Source organism: Equus caballus, chromosome 19 (assembly GCF_041296265.1).
Source record: "Equus caballus isolate H_3958 breed thoroughbred chromosome 19, TB-T2T, whole genome shotgun sequence".
NCBI lineage: Eukaryota > Metazoa > Chordata > Mammalia > Perissodactyla > Equidae > Equus > Equus caballus.
This window is the reverse complement of record NC_091702.1, coordinates 22,144,963-22,153,098: the sequence shown is the minus strand read 5'-3', so window position 1 is coordinate 22,153,098 and position 8,136 is coordinate 22,144,963. Positions and strand designations below refer to the sequence as shown.

General features: G+C 41.1%; 1 long non-coding RNA gene across 1 annotated transcript; it reads right to left on the bottom strand.

Annotated features, from left to right (window-relative positions):
- Positions 1-491: 491 nt before the first annotated feature.
- LOC111769017 (uncharacterized) lies at positions 492-1,490 on the bottom strand. The gene is made up of 2 exons (XR_002801715.2): positions 1,339-1,490; positions 492-642 (listed from the first exon to the last, which is right to left on the bottom strand). It is a non-coding gene; the product is annotated as an uncharacterized lncRNA (long non-coding RNA).
- Between the last annotated feature and the right edge of the window lie 6,646 nt (positions 1,491-8,136).

Here is an 8,136-nt window from a genome sequence, read left to right as displayed (position 1 = left end):
ATGAGCTTTACATGTATACTATCATTGAATTCTCTTAGAGGGTCTGGGAATCGTTGAGCTGTCAGGGGCGTATAGATCTTGGGACATTTGATGAAAAGTTAGCCTAAAGTCTTTCTAACTATTCAACTGTTTGTCATGAGTGCCAAAGGCAAGCTTCAGAGAGGCCAGGAGGGAGGGCCACACTCTCCCTGCAGGAGACCCTTCTCACTGTGGTCAGAATTCAACGTTTTAATTATGCCTTGAAGATTGAGTCACTTTGGTAATGGCAATGAAGAAAGGCTGAGAAAACATGTCCTTAATTGGGGTAATATGAAATTAGAGCTTAATGAAACACTGCACAGGGAACAAGAGGAATTTAAACAAAACAGTCACTCACTGCCAATTTATATTTCAGATTTTAAAATTCTATAACTACAGTGACATACTTCCAGTTTTTACATCATAACATATAAATCAGAAAACACAAAGTTAACAATCAAAACAGGCCAAAATGTATGATCATTTCAATTTTTATTTTATAAGAACACCAAGGGAAAAAGTTTAAAGATCAAAATTTTTTTGCAAATGTTTCAAAATAATGGCCACAAATATAAACAATTTAAGAGGAACATTGCTTCAAACTTATCGTCCATTCTTTTGACCCTAGGAAGAAAAAAAAAATAAAGTAGTGTTTATTTCTACAATTTATCAAAGAAAATAGAGTGTCACTTCTGACATTTAATTTTGCCTTTTTTATGTCCCAGGAACCCAGTGAAGGATGACTCAAGTAGCAGAATCATGCTCCCACTTCAGGATTTAAGAGGAATCACCAGAAAGAACAAAATTGGTGATACTGGTGGAGGGGGATGGCAGAGAGATATAAAAAAGAAATATATGTATAATAAAATATCTGGAATAAGCATAAAACAGTCAGGAAGAACCATTACTTTTGTGGGCAGGGGCTGGCTAAGGAAGTGGGAAATCTCTCTGTTGAATCTTTCTTTTGGTCGTTTGCTGTTTGTTTTGTCTGGTTTTGCTTGGGGGCTTTTCAAAAATTAACAGAAAGTTAAAGGGCACTTTCTGAAATCTTTGATGAAGAGTCAAGAATTTAAATTCGATTAGAAGTGAGGGGAAAGTAGCAACTTTTCATGAGCACCTGTCAAGGGCCGTGCCCAGTTGAAGGCTCTTAATAGTAATTATGTCACTTCATTTTGCAACATGTGAGGTAGGCGTTATCTCCATTTTGTAAAGGAGGAACCTTGGGCTCAGAGAGGCTCAATATTGATTTACTCAAGGCTGCTCAAATGGTAGGTGATAAAGGAAACAATTACACCTCAAACTGTCTCACTTCAAAAGTACCTGGGCACATCTGGTTCTCCATATGTCAAAAATAATGCTGAAAACAATTCTTCAATAAACCACTGCTCGTTGGTATGGAAATTCAAATTTACTTTCTCTCTGTATTCCTTCCTGGAGATTCTTCTTGGATTCCATGACCATAGTAAATTCCCCTACAACATGTGAATTGTTTTTAAACTTGAAATACTCCTGCTGTAGGGTTTAGGTAAGATTTTAGCTATGGCTAGGAAGACTAAAAATAACATCCTCAGCAGCTACTCTGCTGCTCTTCTAACTCCCAAACTCCCAGTCCCACCTCTCCTGCTCACCTCAGATAGTCCCTGTTCTGGAGGAACTCACACATTCTTGGGGAGGAGCTGAATACACATGGGTGCCATGCAGAGGAGCTTGGCTGTACCCTTAGTGTGAAGGGGAGCCGCAGAAGAATTTAAAGCAGGAGAGAAATAAGAGCAGATTTGAATATTAAAGAGCTCATTCTAGAGCTTGCTTGGAGGACATTTCTTAAGAAAGACAAGGCTGGGAGCAAAGGAGTCTGAGTAAGAGAAAATGGAGGGGCTGAACCAGGATCATCACAGTTGGCACAGAGAAAGGGGACACAGTGGAGAAATATTTAAGAGGTAGCATTGTCAGGATATAGTGATCAACTCAGGTGTAAGGAGTCAAGGATGACTCCAAGTCTCAAGTTTGTCCTGAGTGTCGTGAGTGCTGGCAAATGAGCTGAAGATACAGGAAGAAGAGCAGGTGTTGAGGACAAGGAGATGACCAGCTTCATGATGACCGTCTTGAGTTTGATGTGTCTGAGGGACATCCAGAAGAATAGATGTAGAGCTCATTAGGGAAGGAGAGAGGACTGGGCTACAGATATGGAGGTGAGAGGCATCAGCCCCAAAGTGGTAACTGAGGTCACCAGTCTTTAAGGGTTGAGCAGAGCAAAGGAGCCTTCAGAGGAGACTGAGGGGGAGAAGCCATGGAAAGGAAGAGAACCAAAGTGACTGGTGCATGGAAGTCAGAGGGGAGAGGATTTCATGGAGAAAGTGGTCAAAAGTTTCAAAGGCTGTAGAGAGGTCAAGGAAGATGTGGATTGAAAACAATCCATTTGGCTTGGCTATTTACAGGTCCTTCATGGGCAATCTGTGCCATGGGAGATTCAGTAGAAGAAAAGAAGAGACAAGTTGTTAAATAAACATAGTCTAGATTAAAACTGTTTTATAGCCCATGGCCTTCAGCACTTGAGTTTATTATGAACTCAAAAGAAGACATCATTTATATTTAATAAATGACCAGCTTAAGCCATGGAGTGTCCAGTGGCAAGTTTCAGTACCCCATTGGTCAGAATCTCAGGCAGAAGTCATCTGATTTCTTCTATTATGTTCTTACAATGGCTTTTTATTAACGATGAGATTTGAAACTGAATATTTACCCTAAGTGACAAGAACTGGACTCACACATTAAATCCAGTCACTGTGTCTTGTTTCTCATGGTCAAGAAATCCCTTTGCATCTTCCAGGCTCCTCTCTTGTTCCACATACTAACTGTTACTAAAGTCCTGTTGATTCTACCTCCTAAATATCTTTCAAACGTTTCACCTCTTCTCCCTGCTCACTATCACCCTAATTCAGATCTTGTTTTCCTCCTCTGGGCTCTTGGTCCTCCTGGTGCCAGTCTCATTTCCCCTCAGTCCCTATAAGTCAACAGAGGACCAGAATGTGTCTTGCTCATCATTCTGTCGCTACCCTTTAGCCTTTAGCATGAAGCTGGCACATAATGTACACTCAATGAATGTTGAGGAGCAAGTATAAATAAGGACTATTGTACTTAGGGCTTTGGTTCCTACTCCTTGACACGTGACAAGAGAAAAGCCATATAGGAGTGAACAGAAGATACTCCTCTTATCAAATAGGTACTACTTACCATTCAGCACCTCGTAATTCTATTGCCTTAACTAGCAGCATTCCTTTTCATCCATGACACTAGGTTAATTATATGATGTAAGAGAAGAAAAACATTTTAAAATAATCTTTTTGCAAATAAACTAGTTATAAGTTCTTTATTTATTCAATAATATAATGGTAAGTTTTTTAAGACGGCCAGCAAGATAATTCTGGTGGGTTTGATATGACAGATTGAATATTGAACAAAGATAGGCGTTTTTCTAAAGTGGTAAATATAATTTGTGAATCTGTGACAACTTTCCTACTGTCATGTGTGAGTACTATTGCTGGCATATGTTATTTCTTGAGCTAGAGTGGTAAGGCTGTGTGGTGTACCCCAGCAACACATCTGTGTGGTGTAGGACAGGTAAAGAGCCAGCCATTGCTGCTGACATTCCTCGTTTCTGATTGTTAATCTTCTCAAATGGAATCAAGTTCTGTTTCAAAATCACAGACTGACAAAGCTCTGGAAAGGTCTTTGGAGGCTGGCTGGCCAAGCCCTGTGGTCTTAGAGATGAGGAAACTCAAGTGCACAACTACTGATGTGTGCAGGGTTGAACTGCTGCCTTGTCCACAGTCCCTGCTGGCTCTTAGGGCTGGCCTGGGAGGGAAGTGTCATTGTGTCCTTCCACCCTCTCCAACCCTCATTGTGTTCCACCCTAATTACATCCTCTGTTTCTCTCCCTTCTTTCCTAAGGGAAGTGAACTCAGGCATCCAATAATAGCCATCAAGTATTCTCTTCTTACATTAATAAAATTTAAAGTAAACAACCAACATTGTTACTTTCCTAAGAGGTTTTGTACTCACATGTTAACACCATTATAATCATTCTGAAATAGTCATTTTCAACAAAGAAAACTGAACTTATGTGATTATAGAGAATGGAGTCTTCTGATTTCTATTCAAATTTCTGCCCTTTTATAAAACAAAAATGTCTTTGTTTTAAATATAATGTTTAAAATTTGTTTTAAAATATATTTATAATAGTAACATTTTGGATTAGGAGGAAGGAGCGGGGGGCTGGCCCCGTGGCCAAGTGGTTCAGCTCGTGTGCTCCACTTCGGCGGCCCAGGGTTTTGCCAGTTCAGATCCTGGGTGTGGACATGGCACCACTCATCAGGCCATGCTGAGGTGGCGTCCCACATAGCACAACCAGAGGCACTTACAACTAGAATGTACAGCTACGCACCGGGGGGGCTTTGGGGAGAAGAAGAAGAAAAAGGAGGAGGAGGAGGAGGAGGAGGGGGAGGGGGAGGAAGAAGAAAAGATTGGCAACAGATGCTAGCTCAGGTGTCAATCTTAAAAAAAAAGAAAAAAGAAAAAAAGAGGAAGGAGCAAAGAAAAAAATTTACTAGGATTTTTCATATTAAAAGACTAAATTGACTGCATGTCAAAAGGAAAATATGTTGACAATAATTTACAAAGCAAAAGTTGATAAAAAGCAGTTCTCAAGTAACTAACCCCTCCCCACCTATTGCCCCCTCTCTGACAAAATATCAAGTTGATTTTAATGCATTGCAATAGACACTTAAGTCCCACCTCTTCTTTTAGGAAGTTGCCCATCACCTTTGGCGTGGTCTCATTGATTAAATGAAATGGAAATATCCCGGAAAAAATATCTTCCATTTCTAACATATGAGTTACTTTTTGTCTGTGAGAAACATAAGAAAGATTGTGCACGAAAAGCATGACTATGCAAGGTCGCTGGGAGGACGTAGGACTGGACATACACCCTCAAGGAGGTGTGGCCCGGTGGCAAGGTGCCTGGGTGCCAAATCCCGGGAGACCTGGGAGTGGATCCTGATTCCACGTGGCCATCCCAACTTCCTTATCTATGAAATGGAAATAACGAGATTCGAAGCGTCGTGAGGAATAAGGAGGGAAAAGCTCCTGATCAATAGGAGCTGCCCAATAAATAGCACCCACAATAATTCTTCTATTATCCAGCTTAATGGACTGATAGTATTTTTCCAGAAAAATAATGAGATAACAGGCATGGTAATGCCCTGAATTGTGATTATGTTTCTAGATTCTGATTTTTCACTGATCAATTTGAGGAGACCACATAATGAAATCTGTGAGGAAGAAATACTGTGGATTCTTACAGTTGCGTGGTTCTGCTTGAGTCCTAACTGAGTTCAGCCCAAGGGGATTTAGCTCCCCGAAGTACCAGAAAAATCTTACTATAGCCTAACGTGAGGCCTCAAACCTTTAGGATGAGAGTCACAGATAAATTTGTTTCAAAACACACTTATATTAAGACCAGCCCCATAGTGTCGTGGTTAAGTTCTGCGCACTCCGCTTTGGCAGCCTGGGTTCAAATCCTGGGCATGGACCTACGCCAATCCTCAGCCATACGGTGTTGGCAACCCCCATACAAAATTGAGGCAGATTGGCACAAATATTAGCTCAGGGCGAATCTTCCTCAAGCAAAAAAAAAAGTTGGGGGAGACCACACTTATATTGCTAATGAGGCAGCGGGGAACATTTGCAGCCAGTATGTTGCTGCCAATTTGTCCTCCATTTGGAGGAAGAGGGTCCCCCACTGATGAATATTCTGTCCCCATGTGTTTTTGAACTTCATTTGAAAGGTTCACCTGCATCTTTTATGGGAAGCAAATAGTTCTCGATTCACTGAAAAAAAAACAAAACCACTGTATCACATGAAAAGGGGGAAAATATTTTCTTTCCCCCTTTCATTAAAAAAAACCCCAAACATAACAATGAATAATGAAAGGAAAACAAATGGAGCCATTCCATTCTATGGAGGAGGAGCAGAGTAGCTGCAGGGGACAGCTGCAGCACGTCTGGCGTCCCAATTCTTTCCTTTCCCATCACTTTATTACTTACTGGACCAAGAATGTAGACAATTCCAGCTATGGTTGTTTTGCATTTTAGTTTCTTGACTTAATTCTGTGTTGCGCTCGTTTGCCCCCTGCACTGAGTCCTAAGCTGACAAGGTCACTTCAGTGAGTTGCATGGAGCCACACGAGCAAGGGGCTTATTCCTTTCTTAGTTCCACCCCTTCCCATGAGGCCCTTGAAATTTGGAAGGGCTCACTACCTTAGTCAGCTTGGGCTGCTATAACAGACTACCCTAGACAGGATGGCTTAAACAACAAGTATTTATTTCTCATAGTTCTGGAGGCTGGGAGTCCAAGATCAAGGTGCTGGCAGATTCAGTGTCTGGCGCGAGCTCTCTTCCTAGCTTGTAGATGGCCACCTTCTTGCTATATCCTCACATGGTGGAGAGAGAGAGAGCTCCAGTCTCTTCATCTTCTTATAAGGGCACTAATCTCATCCTGGGGGCTCTACCTTTCTGACCACATCTAAACCTGATTACTTCCCAGAGGCCCCACTTCTTAATACTATCACAGTGGGGGCTAAGGTCTTCAAAACGAATTTGAGGGGACACAAACATTCAATCGGTAGCACTCATATATGATGCATTTGTGAGTGTTTATCAAAATCATTGAACATTTTGTGCCTTTTTCAAACATTTCTCGCTGTGGTTTTGGTTGGGTACAATTGACTGCAGGCTCATACAGCATCACTGTGTGACCTTAGACAAGATGTTATCAAGTGTTTGTGTACCCCCCGCCCCGCCCCAAATCCATATATTGAAGCCCTAATCCCACTGCGATGGTATTTGGAGGTGAATCATTTGGGAGTTTAAGTTTACATGAGGCCGTGAGGGTAGGGCCCCCATGATGGGATTAGTGCCCTTATGAGAAGAGGAGAGAGAGATCCCCCTCTCTCTGGGAGCAGGCGTTTGAGTACATAGTGAGAAAGGAAAGGCCATGCACAGCCAGGAAAGGAGGGCTCACCAAAAATCAACCATGCTGGCACCTTGATGTCGGACGTCCAGCCTCCAGAACCGGGAGAGAGAACTGTGTGGTGGTTAAGCGATCCAGTCTATGGTATCTTGTTCTAGTGGCTCAAGCTGACTGGGACACAAAATGCTTTCAACTCTACTAAGACGAAAAGGCACAGGGAGGAAAGAAATAATGAATGTGGTGATTCCCAAGGGAATGCTTGATTCGTTTCTGAAAACACATTTTTGAGCTTACAGAGAAAACTCTTAAAAGTGAGTATTTTCCATCAAAATGTTGACTGTTACATATGAATCTGAAAAAAATCGATTTTCTTATACAACTACAATTTCTGTAGGATCTTTCTTCAAACTGTCACTTTTTTCTTTTTCCAAATTTTCATAGTTCTTGAGTTTCCTGCTATGTACTATATTTACCTAAGAGAATTTTAATTTTTAGGCAGACACTTAAAAGTGAAGCGTTTAAAAGCATTTTTGGTGTTTTGTTTATATGTGAAAGAAGTGTGAATCAGCAGCATATTTTACAATATTTACTATAGTTTTAAATAAAATTCTTAAAATATTCCTCGTCTCCTTCAGCACATAGGGAATCTAACAACATAACCATGTGGAAGTTAATCAAATGGAGAATCACTGTGTAGAATTCTGTATCCCAACAAATGATCCAACTTTCCTTCTAAGAAAGTTGTGTGTTTTCTAGAATTTTGATAAATAATACATTTATCTCACTGCTGGAGATTGTCTCTAATATAGCGGAGATTTTCTACACAGTGACAGTGGTTTACTCAGGCCTCATGTATTCCTCGTGGGCTGGGGGCAGTGGTGTTTTATAAAGGCAAAACATCATATCCCATTATGTCAGCCACTCATCCTTAGTCACCATTAAGTGGTGTCAAGTCATCCAAAAACGCTCACTAAAGCCATCCTGCTTATTAAATTTGTCTAGAACACTCGCCCAAGCCAGTGCTGTATTTTATGCAGATGGGAAAACTGAGATTCTGTCCAGAAGGGACACTAAGAAAATCTTGTGCTAGG